The sequence below is a fragment of the Heteronotia binoei genome, chromosome 8, assembly GCF_032191835.1.
Source record: "Heteronotia binoei isolate CCM8104 ecotype False Entrance Well chromosome 8, APGP_CSIRO_Hbin_v1, whole genome shotgun sequence".
Lineage (NCBI taxonomy): Eukaryota > Metazoa > Chordata > Lepidosauria > Squamata > Gekkonidae > Heteronotia > Heteronotia binoei.
Genome location: NC_083230.1, coordinates 121,591,959 through 121,606,232, shown reverse-complemented (window position 1 = coordinate 121,606,232; position 14,274 = coordinate 121,591,959).

The following is a 14,274-nucleotide window of genomic DNA, read 5'->3' as shown; positions in this document are numbered from 1 at the left end:
AACTGACCCCAAACTAACCTGTTACATTTCTTTGAGGGGGTGAACAAACATGTGGACAAAGGAGACCCAATAGATGTTGTTTACCTTGACTTCCAGAAAGCTTTTGATAAAGTTCCTCATCAAAGGCTCCTTAGAAAGCTTGAGAATCATGGAGTAAAAGGACAGGTCCTCTTGTGGATCAAAAACTGGCTGAGTAATAGGAAGCAGAGAGTGAGTATAAATGGGCAGTCTTCGCAGTGGAGGACGGTAAGCAGTGGGGTGCCGCAGGGCTCGGTACTGGGTCCCATGCTCTTTAACTTGTTCATAAATGATTTGGAGTTGGGAGTGAGCAGTGAAGTGGCCAAGTTTGCAGATGACACTAAATTGTTCAGGGTGGTGAGAACCAGAGAGGATTGTGAGGAACTCCAAAGGGATCTGTTGAGTCCTGGCTGAGTGGGCGTCAACGTGGCAGATGAGGTTCAATGTGGCCAAGTGCAAGTAATGCACATTGGGGCCAAGAATCCCAGCTACAAATACAAGTTGATGGGGTGTGAACTGGCAGAGACTGACCAAGATTATGCATGGGATGGAGAAGGTAGAGAAGGAAGTACTTTTCTCCCTTTCTCACACTACAAGAACTCGTGGGCATTCAATGAAATTGCTGAGCAGTCGGGTTAGAACGGATAAAAGGAGGTACTTCTTCACCCAAAGGGTGATTAACATGTGGAATTCACTGCCACAGGAGGTGGTAGCAGCTACAAGTATAGCCAGCTTCAAGAGGGGGTTAGATAAAAATATAGAGCAGAGGTCCATCAGTGGCTATTAGCCACAGTGTGTATATATATATATATATATTAAAAAAAAATTGGCCACTGTGTGACACAGAGTGTTGGACTGGATGGGCCATTGGCCTGATCCAACATGGCTTCTCTTATGTTCTTAGGGGTGGAATTCTAGCAGGAGCTCCTTTGCATATTAAGCCACACCCTCTGGATCTAGCCAATCCTCCAAGAGCTTACAAAAAAGAGCCTTGTAAGCTCTTGGAAGATTGGCTACATCACTGCCACGCTGCCCCTTCCACCCACCCGGGACCTGAGAAGATGAAAGAGGTGGTGCTTCGGAGTGAAGCTGTGCTGCCTCTTTCGTTTGCCTGTGACCTGGGCGAGTGAAAGGGGTGGTGCGTTGCCCCTGCCTCAGTCCGCTGCCTAGTTGCTAACAGACCACGGACCATGACCAGTGCATGGCCCGGGGGTTGGGGACCCCTGGTCTACTCAGACTGGCAGTGGCTCTCCAGAGTCACAGGCTGAGGTCTTTCCCATCACCTACTGCTTAATCCTTTTAACTGGAGATGCCGGGGATTGAACCTGGAACCTTCTGCATGCCAAGCAGATGCTCTGTCACTGAGCAACAGCCCTTCTCCATTAGTCTCCAGGGTCTCAGGCAGAGGTCTTTCCCATCACCTCCTGCCTGGTCCTTTCAACTGGAGTTGCCGGGGATTGAACCTGGGACCTTCTGCATGCCAAGCAGATGCTCTGTCACTGAGCCACAGACCTTCCCCCAGTGAAGTTGCCTTAGATCAGACCTTTGGTCCATCTGAGCCAGTATTGTCTACTCAGACTGAAAGTGGCTCTCCGGGGTCTCAGACAGAGGACTTTCACCTCCTACCCTGTCCTTTTAAACTGAAGGTGCTGGGGATTGAACCTGGGACCTTCTGTATCCCAGGCACATGCTCTAGTGGTGAGCCACGGCTCCTCTCCTGAATGGAACTCCTACATTATCCTGAGTCAGACCCTTGGCCCGTCAAGGTCAGCATTGTCTACTCTTTGGTCATGTATCACTGGTAGATCATCTGCTTGGCACACAGAGGGTCCCAGGTTCAAACTCTGGCATTTGTTAAGGATCTGCTTGGCACACAGAAGGGCCTAGGTTCAAATTCTGGCATTTGTTAAAGATCAGTTAAGGATCTGACAGTAGGTGATTAGAAAGACATAAGAACATAAGAGAAGCCATGTTGGATCAGACCAATGGCCCATCCAGTCTAACACTCTGTCACCCAGGGGTCAAAACCCAGGTGCCATCAGGAGGTCCATCAGTGGGGCCAGGACACCGGAAGCCCTCCCACTGTTGCCCCTCCAAGCACCAAGAATACAGAGCATCACTGCCCCAGACAGAGAGTTCCATCTACACACCGTACCACTGACGGACCTCTGCTCCATATGTTTATCCAATCTGCTCTTGAAGCTGTCTATGCTTGCAGCCGCCACCACCTCCTGTGGCAATGAATTCCATGTGTTAATCCCCCTTTGGGTAAAGAAGTATTTCCCTCTATCCGTTCTAACCTGACTGCTCAGCAATTTCATGGAGTGCCCATGAGTTCTTGTATTCTGAGAAAGGGCCTTCTTTCTCTACCCTCTCTATCCCATGCATAGACCTCTGCCTGAGACCTTGGAAGGTGAAAGAAGTGGTGCTTCTGAGTAGACAATACCAGCTTTGATCCACTGATGGTCTGATTCAGTATAAGTCAGCTTCACGCGTGTTCTACCACGGAGCCGCAGCCCTTCCATAGAACATTTGCTGATTTTCCTTTGTTCGCTCTGCTGCAGTTCAAAGAGCTGACGTTTTCATCCTGGCACGGCTCCTTCCACACTCCCTCTACTTCTAGCAACTGATGAAATGAGAATCAACAGGCCTTCATATTTCGGAGAAACAAATAGGCGTCTGCCACTGTCGCTTGACTTGAGTCGAGCCAAAAAAAAAAAAAACCCCGGCCGGAGATCGGGTTTTTGTAATTAAAGGTGCCCAGAAGCTAGCACAGGGATGCGCAGCGTAATACTATAATCTTGACAAATCTCTTTGCTGCCTTGGAAAGATTGGGCTCAGTCATAGGCAAAGGCAGCCGGGGTGGGGGGAATCACGGGCCAAAAGCATAGCGAATAAACACGGCTAGAAGGGAAGGGGAAGAGGATTAGATCTGCATTCTTTTCATTACATTACATTGCGGTTCTTGATTATTAGGCCCGCCCTTATCACTTAATCTGATCCAGAGCCGGATTAACAATTAGGCCAAGTAGGCACTGGCCTATGGGCCCCCATGTATTTAGGGGCCCTGGGCTGGCTACCCCCTTCCCCCGGTTTCCCCCCTGCTTGCAGCCTTCCCAGCCTATATGCACGGCCAGCAACTGAGCCGCTCTTTGCCCAACTCGCCTGGTGAGGCTGCTGCTGGCATTTTTGTCAAGTTTGCCTCTCTCTGCCTCTTCCCCGCAGCTTTGTCAAAGGGGCTTTTAAGAAGGAGGGAGGGACGGTGGCTCAGTGGTAGAGCATCTGCTTGGGAAGCAGAAGGTCCCAGGTTCAATCCCCAGCATCTCCAAAAAGGGTCCAGGCAAGTAGGCGTGAAAATCCTCAGCTTGAGACCCTGGAGAGCCGCTGCCAGTCTGAGTAGACAAGACTGACTTTGATGGACAGAGGGTCTGATTCAGTATAAGGCAGCTTCATATGTTCAGTGTTTTGGGGACGGACGGTGGCTCAGTGGTAGAGCATCTGCTTGGGAAGCGGAAGGTCCCAGGTTCAATCCCTGGCATCTCCAAAAAAATGGTCCAGGCAAGTAGGCGTGAAAATCCTCAGCTTGAGACCCTGGAGAGCTGCTGCCAGTCTGAGTAGACAATACTGACTTTGATGGACCGAGGGTCTGATTCAGTATGGCAGCTTCATATGTTGTTCATAAGGTAGCTGCAGCTGGGGCCATGGGCAGTGGGGTGGTTGCTCAGACTCTGAGATAACTTGCAAGGGGCCCCCCCGAGATTTTGACTGCCTAGGGGCCGACACAGGGTTTAATCCGGCACTGATCTGATCACAGTCATGGCCGATGGAGCGGAACGGGAAACAAATGGAATCAGTTTGCGGGGGGGGGGGGTAACACTCGCATGCCAGAAAACTGGAGATTAAGGAGAGACTGCCCTGCCGGGGTAATTGAATGACAGATGCAAATCATCCCCAAAAGAAAACCGAGGTGTGTTGCTGTCGATGTACCTGGGAAAGGTAAAGGTCCAGTAATGCCAGTTGTCCGAGGATGCCTGAAATTACAGGTAATTTCCAGAACTGTTGCCAGGTCCAATTCAAGAAATATCTTTGGGCTTTGGGGGTGGAGCCAGGAGACTTTGGGGGTGGAGTCAGGAGATGTTGGAGGTGGAGGCAGGAGACATTGGGGGTGGAGGCAGGAGACATTGGGGGTGGAGCCAGGAGCAAGGGTGTGACAAGCATAATTGAACTCTACAGGGAATTCTGGCCATCGCATTTTAAGGGACAACTCTCTTTTTAAATGCCGTCCCTCCTTTGGAAATAATGAAGGACAGGAGCACCTTCTTTGGGGGCTCAAAGAATTAGACCCCCTGGCCCAACTTTTTTTTTTTTAACTTGGATGTTGCTTTGAGGAGGGGCATTGGATGCTATGCTGCAAATTTGATGTCTCTTCCTCAAAAAAAAAATAGCCTTCCAAGAAGCCCTAGATACCCGCAGATCAATTCTCAATTACCCCTAAGGCAGGGGTGTCAAACATGCTGCCTGGGGGCAGAATCAGGCCCCCGGGGGGCTCCTATCAGGCCATTGCACAACTGGCTGTCTCCCTCTCTCTTGCTTCCTTCTGCATCACAGCTTGCTTTGCAAGGCTTGCTCAATTGCACAGGAGCTACAGAACAAATCCTCTCTTTTCTCCATTGGCTGAGGCTCCTCCCTTGGGAAGGAAGGGAGGAAGGCAGAGCTTGCTTTTCCAGGCTCTCTCAATCGCACAGCAGAGCTACCGAGCTAAGCCTCTCTTCCTTCTCTTTCCTTGTCCCCTGGGGAAGGAAGGAAGGAAAGAGCCAGAGCTTCCTTTGCCCAGTTCCCTGGGTCGCACAGGAGAGATACAAAGAAAGCACCTTTAAGACCAACAAGTGCTATCGTTTTAAGGAAGGTTTTAGGTGTTTGTTTGTTTTTTTTAAACTTTAGTTATGTTTGTCAGTGTCCTTTATAAAGTTTATATCTCTGTGACCAAATCTTAGATAGTGTCATGACTCAGGGGGGGGGGGGTCTTACCAATTGCTGCCACAGCTCTCGGTTAAGGGTTCTCCTTGAGAAGGCCAAGAGTCTCCTCCCAAGCCCTTCAGGCCTCCTGGAGCTTAGGCCAAGTAATAGGCTTGAGGACCAGGCAGAGTGAACAACAACAAAAAGATTTTATTTTAAGAGGGAAGTTCAGTGCAATATAAACAAACAAGGTGCACTGAAGAGTAAAGAGGTGAAGGGAAAATAAACAAATGCCCTAAAACGTCTCTCTATGCAGCCCCTACTGTCTCAGTCAGACCTGGGCCTACTCACCTTTCCTCTAAGGGTGAGGGTCTCTTCCTTGCAGCAGCCTTCCTCAGTTCTGCCTAGTTCTCTAGGAAAAGAGAACCTCCACTTCCTGGGCTTGACCTTTATATATTCTCTTCCCAGGCCCCACCCCTCTCTGGGCCTGTTTCCCTCCAAAACCCCTGCAAGCCAATCAGAGGGACAGAGGAGATCCTGGGAGATGTAGGCTTACCCCAGTAACTCCTAAGCAGGCTTCCCTGGGGCCTGCAGGCCTCACTAGGCCGAGGATCATGACAGATAGGTATACACTAGGGTTGCCAATCCCCAGGTGAGGGCAGGGGATCCCCCGGTTTGGAGGCCCTCCCCCCGCTTCAGGGTCATCAGAAAGCGGAGGGAGGGGAGGGAAATGTCTGCTGAGAACTCTGTTATTCCCTGTGGAGATTTATTCCCATAGAAAATCATGGAGAATTGATCCACGGGTATCTGGGGCTCTGAGGGGGCTGTTTTTTGGGGTAGAGGCACCAAATTTTCAGTATAGCATCTAGTGCCTCTCCCCAAAATATCCCCCAAGTTTCAAAAAGATTGGACTAGGGGGTCCAATTCTATGAGCCCCGAAAGAAGGTGCCCCTATCCTTCATTATTTCCTATGGAAGGAAGGAATTGAAAAGGTGTGGCGTCCCTTTAAATGTGATGGCCAGAACTCCCTTTATGCTTGTCTCAGCCTTGATCTTGGCTCCACCCCTAATGTCTCCTGGCTCCACCCCCAAAGTCCCCAGATATTTCTTGAATTGGACTTGGCAACCCTAGTATACACATGGCCTAGCCTGGCCTGGCCCAGCCCAACAAGATCTCATTTATATCACATCCGACCATCATAACAAATGAGTTCAACACCCCTGCCCTAAGAGAATCGGTCCCGAAATATTTCTAGAATTCGACCTAACGACCCTACCACCGAGTGTTTTTAGAGAGCAGGCAGGACCATATGGAGGCTGGCCCAGGTGGTAAAGAGTCCTGGGCCATCTCCAAAGGAAGGAGAGAGTTCTCACCAGAACATAGCTTACGATTTTCATATTCCAGTAAGAAATGGCTGCGCTGATAGATTCTCGCCGGGCGCCTGAGCCGAATTGCTTTGTTTTCTTGTTCTCTTAACAAGCTAATGAAAGACTCGGGTTGTCATTAGAGATGATCAGATAATGAAATACAAACCTGCAAATCTGTTTTGTAAACACGCTGGGCCTGGATGCAACAACAGCCACGCGCCTGAAAGCAAAGCCGGCGCTCGGAGGAAGTATCGATTGCAAACAGTTCTCTCGCAAAGGCCGTTTCGCTCTGCCCTTCCTCCAAGGAGCTCAGGTGGGCAGTTCTCCCTTTGCCCTTCTAGCTGCACAGCAACCCTGTGAAGCAGGTTAGGTGGCGAGGACAGCCTAATTGGGAAAGGGGAAGGGCCAAATGGAGCTTTCTCGCAATACGAGAACTCAAGGACATTCGATGAAATTGCTGAGAATGGATAAAAGGAAGTCCTTCTTCACCCAAAGGGTGATAAACATGTGGAATTCACTGCCACCGGAGGTGGTGGTGGCTACAAGCATGGACAGTTTCAAGAGGGGATTGGATAAACCTGTGGAGCAGAGGTCTATCAGTGGCTATTAGCGACAGTGTATTGTTGGAATTCTCTGTCTGGGGGGTGCGGTGCTCTGTATTCTTGGTGCTTGGGAGGGGCAACAGGGTGAGGGTTTCTAGTGTCCTGGCCCAACTGATGGACCTCCTGATGTCACTTTGGGGCTCTTTAGCTTGGAGAAACGTCAACTGCGGGGTGACATGATAGAGGTTTACAAGATTATGCATGGGATAGAGAAAGTAGAGAAAGAAGTACTTTTCTCCCTTTCTCACAATACAAGAACTTGTGGGCACTCCATGAAATTGCTGAGCAGTCGGGTTCGAACTGATAAAAGGAAGTCCTTCACCCAAAGGGTGATAAACATGTGGAATTCACTGCCACAGGAGGTGGTGGCGGCTACAAGCATGGACAGCTTCAAGAGGGGATTGGATAAGCATATGGAGCAGAGGTCCATCAGTGGCTCTTAGCCACAGCGTATTGTTGGAACACTCTGTCTGGGGCAGTGATGCTCTGTATTCTTGGTGCTTGGGGGGGCACAGAGGGAGGGCTTCTATCCACACTGATGGACCTCCTGATGGCGCTTGGGTTTTTTGGCCACTCTGTGACACAGAGTATTGGACTGGATGGGCCATCGGCCTGATACAATATGGCTTCTCTTATGTTCTTATGGCCCTGCTGGTGGACTTCTTGATGGCACCTGGGTTTTGGCCACTGTGTGACACAGAGTGTTGGATTGAATGGGCCATTGGCCTGATCCAACATGGCTACTCTTATGTTCTTATGAGCTCCCGCCCAGCAGGGCTTCTGATTGGCCCGTGGAGATCTGATTAGCTTTACAGATGTGTTAAAACTTTGCTGTGGCAACAGCAGCCACAAATTGTGTTGGTCATTAAGGCACTCTTGCTACAAACAGACCAACATAGCTACGCAGCTTCATCTATCTCCAAGGAGGGCCATAAACGCGGTTACAGGGTAAGAGTTCTCGTAAGCAGGGCTTCCTTTGTAGCAGGAACTCCTTTGGATATTAGGCCACACCTCTCTGATGTAGCCAGTCCTCCTGGAGCTTACAGCAGGCCCTGTACGAAGAGCCCTGTAAGCTCTTGGAAGATTGGCCACATCAGGGGGGCATGGCCTAAAAGGCACAGGAGTTCCTGCTACAACCCCCCCCCCCTGCGTTTGGGAAAGCTCCAGGTACTACCCAGAAGCTGGTAATCCTGTGTCATGCTACATGGACCCCAGATTAAGCTCCTATCACAGTAAATTTGGATGTAGGAAAAAATCCTTTTCTTTTATTTCTGCATTGTTTTTCTGTATTTTCATTCTGAGTCTTTTTGTTCTACCCATTTCCATCACTGGCATTTCTGAGTAATATCTTTCTTTTATGCCATTCTTACATTGCGCTCAATCATGTTCTGACTTTTTTACACCGTTTCAATGCCATTTTACACCATTTCATGCCAGTTTTATACAAACAGGGAGCCACTTTGGTGTAGTGGTTAAGTGCACGGACTCTTATCTGGGAGAACCGGGTTTGATTCCCCACTCCTCCATTTGCACCTGCTGGATGGTCTTGGGTCAGCCATAGCTCTCACAGAGCTGTCCTTGAAAGGGTAGCTGCTGTGAGAGCTCTCTTAGCCCCACCTACCTCACAGGGTGTCTGTTGTGGGGTAGGGGGAGAAGGTAAAGGAGATTGTGTCTGCTCTGAGATTCAGAGTATAAATCAAATATCTTCTTCTTTTTTGCATTGTCATCTGTATGCAATTTGTATGGTAGGCAGCGTGGATACGCAACAGGCACAAAAAGCATGGCAGGTGTTTAAAAAACAAGAGAAGAATAGTATGAACTTAAAGATCGTTTTCGCACTCACCTCCAGCCGGCGCGACCCCCCTCTTCACTGCGCAGGATCTGCGCGGATTTCGCACTAAATGCCGCGGAGCAGCCTTTTGCACCGGAAACTCCCGTCGCAAAAGCCGCGCAAACGCCAAACTGCTTTTTGCCGATTTATGTTTGAGCGGCTTTTGCGCCAGGAGTTTCCGGCGCAAAAGGCTGCTCCGCGGCATTTAGTGCGAAATCCGTGCAGATCCTGCGCGGTGAAGAGGGGGGTCGCGCCGGCTGGAGGTGAGTGCGAAAACGACCAAAGAGTTGTTGGTTCAGTTTCAACTAGACACAAGCCAAAAGGAGGTGCCCTGCCGGACCAGACCACTGGTCCATCTTGTCCAACATCCTAACAACATCAGAAGAATCCTGCTAGATCAGACCAGTGGTCCATTTAATCCAGAATTCTAAGACGATAAGAAGAGCCCTGCTGGATCAGACCACAATACAAGAACTTGTGGGCACTCCATGAAATTTCTGAGCAGTCTGGTTAGAACAGATAAAAGGAAGTCCTTCTTCACCCAACAGTTGATTAACACATGGAATTCACTCCCACAGGAGGTGGTGGCAGCTACAAGCATAGCCAGCTTCAAGAGGAGATTGGATAAGCATATGGAGCAGAGGTCCATCAGTGGCTATTAGCCATGAGGTATAGATGGAACTGTCCGGGGCAGGGATGCTCTGTATTCTTAGTGCTTGGGAGGAGGAGAGTTTCTAGTGTCCTGGTGTCAAGGAAACAATGGACTTGGCTACTCAGTTCTCCGTCTGTTATGTTTATTTCTTTCCCATGCTACAGCCGAGTGCCCCCCTCACCACTGCAGACCATCTCTTTTCAGCCTTCTACCCCACCCCGTCCTAACTGGGCGCTTAAATCTCCTTTCCTCCCACCTGGTGCTCTCTCGCCTTCAAGGGCCAGCGCCTCCGGGGCTGTTCCTTCACACCCAGCCCCACTGGTGGAACACCAGATGTCACCGGCGTTTTGGCCACTGTGTGACACAGAGTGTTAGACTCAATGGACCATTGGCCTGATTGAAGATGGTTTCTCTTATGTTCTCATGACCTTGCTGGTGGTTCTCCTGATGGCATCTGGGTTTTGGCCACTGTGTGACACAGACTGTTGGACTGGATGGGCCATTGGCCTGATCCAAGATGGCTTCTCTTATGTTCTCATGGCCTTGCTGGTGGACCTCCTGATGGCATCCGGGTTTTGGCCACTGTGTAACACAGAGTGTTGGACTGGATGGACCATTGGCCTGATCCAAGATGGCTTCTCTTATGTTCTCATGCCCTTGCTGGTGGACCTCCTGATGGCATCCGGGTTTTGGCCACTGTGTGACACAGAGTGTTGGACTGGATGGACCATTGGCCTGATCCAAGATGGCTTCTCTTATGTTCTCATGGCTTTGCTGGTGGACCTCCTGATGGCATCCGGGTTTTGGCCACTGTGTGACACAGAGTGTTGGACTGGATGGACCATTGGCCTGATCCAAGATGGCTTCTCTTATGTTCTCATGGCCTTGCTGGTGGACCTCCTGATGGCATCTGGGTTTTGGCCACTGTGTGACACAGAGTGTTGGACTGGATGGACCATTGACCTATTCCAAGATGGTGTCTCTTATGTTCAGGCTCACCTGGGCCATCCAGGTCAGGGCATGTCTCCCTAGAGCTGCAAAAACCCAGGTTTGGGATTCACAAGTGTGCACCTTTTGAAGAGAAGACGACGACACTGGATTTATATTCTGCCCTCCACTCAGAGCGGCTCACAGTCTCCTTTATCTTCCTCCCCCACAACAAACACCCTGTGAGGCAGATGGGGTTGAGAGGCTCTCTCAGAAGCTGCCCTTTTAAGGACAACTCCTATGAGAGCTATGGCTCACCCAAGGCCATTCCAGCAGCTGCAAGTGGAGGAGTGGGGAATCAAACCCGGTTCTCCCAGATAAGAGTCCGCACACTTAACCACGACACCAAACCGGCTCTCCAAGAGGAAGGGCAGAGTCAGCATCCAAAATGGCCTTGATCTCCAATCCCTCGCCTCGGTTGGTGTACAAAATTGGCATAATATAAATGGGGTGGTTCAAGCAAGCTCTCCTTGGGCTCTTCTCTCCTGCCTGCCCGCTGGTACGATCCATCTGTTTATGTTTGTGTCTGCGTGCAAATTATGCATTAGTCGTTTTGTTTCTCCTCTATGCTTAGTCGTCCCCCGTCCTCCCCGCCACCATCAATGTTTTAAGATTCTGCTTCCCGCAGACAAATGATTCGTGATAACTAATAATGAGTCTGTTACCTTATCTGTTTTCTCCCACTCGGAGAGCCCCGGGAAGAAAGCTGTCCCCTATAGCGGACCATCTTTTGTGTTAGGAATCCGGTGCAAAAATAGCGTCCCCAAGAGACAGAGCTTCTGTTGCATTAATTGTGTTTGTTAATCAGAGACCGCGATTAATTTTCCCCTCGTCCTCGTTTGCGCCTCTCTCGCTCTTTTTTGCCTCCTTATGGTGAATTTCTGATTATCCAGTCAAGGCCCTGGTCTAACTTTATTTCTTCCTGCTCCCCAAAGGAAGGCTCCCTCCTGTCTCCTCACTGGTGTTCTTTCCTATCGCAAGGAGCACACGGCAGTTGCAGCGAGGTGAGTTCAGAGGTGACAAGCCCAAAGAGGGGGCAGATGCCTACAGCAGCGCTTCAGGGATTCGAGGCGCATTTTCACTGCACCGAAATTGGAGGTACGCTTGACAGCCGGCGTGGTGCAATGGTTAAGAGCGGCAGACTCTAATCTAGAAAACTGGGTTTGGTTCCCCACTCCTTCACACGCAGCCAGCTGGATGACCTTAGGCCAGTCACAGTTCTCTCACAACTCTCTCAGCCCCACCTACACCTCACAAGGTGCCTGTTGTGGGGAGAGGAAGGGAAGGTGATTGTAAGCCACTTTGAGATTCCTTACGGTAGAGAAAAACAAGGTATAAAAACCAACTCCTCCTCCTCCTCTTCTTCTGAGCCAGTTTGGTGTGGTGGTTAAGTGTGCAGACTCTTAACTGGGAGAACTGGGTTTGATTCCCCACTCCTCCACTTACAGCTGCTGGAATGGCCTTGGGTCAGCCATGGCTCTCATAGGAGTTGTCCTTGAAATGGCAGCTTCTGGAAAAGCTCTAAAAGCCCCACCTACCTCACAGGGTGTGAGGGAGGAAGATAAAGGAGATTGTGAGCTGCTCTGAGATTCAGAGTATAGGGTGAGATATAAATCGAATATCTGCTTCTTCTTCCTTCTTCTTCTTCAACAAACTTGCACTAGAATTTTTTTTTTTTTTTAGTGCGATAGAAGAGGAACCTGTTGACCTGCTTTCAGAGGAGTCCATATGTTATGTTTCTGCATGAGTCTCTCTCCTTGGGTGGCTTCTCGAGCCAGGGACATTTTTAGGAACAACATGAACTGGGAGGAGGGGGGAAGCAGAAATATTTCCAGAAAAGTCATTTAACCACACTATTCTTTGCTATGGCCTGTTGCAGTCTCTAGCTCACCTTCCCACCTATGCTTTCCCTTTGGTGATATTTGTTTCTTCCATCTCTGGGCTTCCTTCTACTCCTTTGACCGATCCCAGACAATCAGGGATCACTTTGTCCTCCCTCTGCCCCACGTGGCCTTCCCTGGTTCAATCTCCAGCATCTCCATTAGAAAAAAGAATACATTAAAATATATACTCTATGCCTAGGTGGGCAGGACCTTACCTTAGGTGGGCAGTTCTAACAAGGATGTCTTTTACTGTGAACATGTATCTCTTTCAATAAATACCTTATTTGATATAAATCAAAGAGGCTGAGTTAAGAGCTGCATGGAAGCTGACAACATGTGGCAAATAGACTGTTTTAATCCTTTATCTTTTATCTAAATTTTTGAAAGGCTGTTTATTCTATTTCCTTGTTATAATTTGAGATACCCAATTACCAAATATTACTGTTGGATTTATTCTATGTATTCAGATACTGTAACACATTGTGTGTGGTGGTCATCAACTGGAACAATAAACTTGAACTCTCCTCTGTCTTAGGCTGATGACTTTCACATCATCTACACCGCCTGGCCTTTCAATTGGAGATGCCAGGGAATTGAAGCTGGGACCTTCTGCATGCCAAGCAGATGCTCTACCACTAAGCCACAGCCTGTCCCTGATTTACCTCTCTTTCTTAAGTTCCACTGCCTGAGTCTTTGAACTGGAGATGCCAGGGATTGAAACTGGGACCCTTCTGCATGCTGAGCAGATGCTGTACCACTGAGCCATGGCCCATCCCTGATTCATCTTTCTTTCCTATCCTCTAACAGGGGTGTCAGACATGCAGTTTGGGGGCTGAATCAGGCCCCCAGAGGGCTCTTATCAGGCCTCCGAGTAATTGGCTGTCATCTGCTTCCTTCTTCCTATATCTTGCTTCCTTCTGCATAACAGCTTGCTTTGCCAGGCTTGCTCAATCACACAGGAGCTACAGAACAAAACCTCTATTTTCTCCATTGGCTGAGGCTCCTCCCTTGTGGAGGAATAGCTTGCTTTGCCAGGTTCTCTCAATCACACAGCAGAGCTACTGAGCCAAGCCTGTCTCCCTTCTATTGACTGAGGCTCCTCCTCCACTCAGTCCCTGGGGAAAGAAGGAAAGCGCCAGAGCTTCCTTTGCCCAGTTCCCTGGATCCGATGAGAGAAATATAAAGAAAGCACCTTTAAGACCTATGAGTGCTAACGTTTTAAGGTTGTTTTTAAATATGTGTGTGTGTGTTTGTCTTGTTCTTTATAAAATTTAAATCTCTGCTACCTAATCTTAAATCTTACACACATGGCCCGGCCCGACATGGCTTGGCCCATCCAGACATGGCCTGGCCCAACAAGCTCTCTTTTATGTCGGATCTGTCCCTCATGAGTTTGACACCCCTGCTCTACTATCTGAGCCTTTGAACTGGAGATGCTGGGGATTGAACCTGGGTTGAACTGGAGATCCCGGAGATTGAACCTGGGACCTTCCACATGCCAAGCAGATGCTCTGCCAGTGAGCCACGCCCTGTCCCTGATTCAGCTCTCTTTCCTATTCTCTACTACCCGAGCCTTTGAACTGGAGATGCTGGGGGCTGAAACTGGGACCTTCTGCACGCTGAGCAGATGCTCTACCACTGAGCCAGGGCCTTTCATTGATTCACCTCTATCCTCTACTACCTGAGCCTTTGAACCGAAGATGCTGTGGATTGAACCTGGGACCTTCTGCACGCTGAGCAGATGCTCTACCACTGAGCCATGACCTTTCATTGATTCACCTCTATCCTCTACTTCCTGAGCCTTTGAACCGAAGATGCTGTGGATTGAACCTTCTGCGCGCTGAGCAGATGCTCTACCACTGAGCCAGGGCCTTTCATTGATTCACCTCTATCCTCTACTACCTGAGCCTTTAAACCGAAGATGCTGGGGACTGAACCTGGGACCTTCTGCACGCTGAGCAGATGCTCTACCACTGAG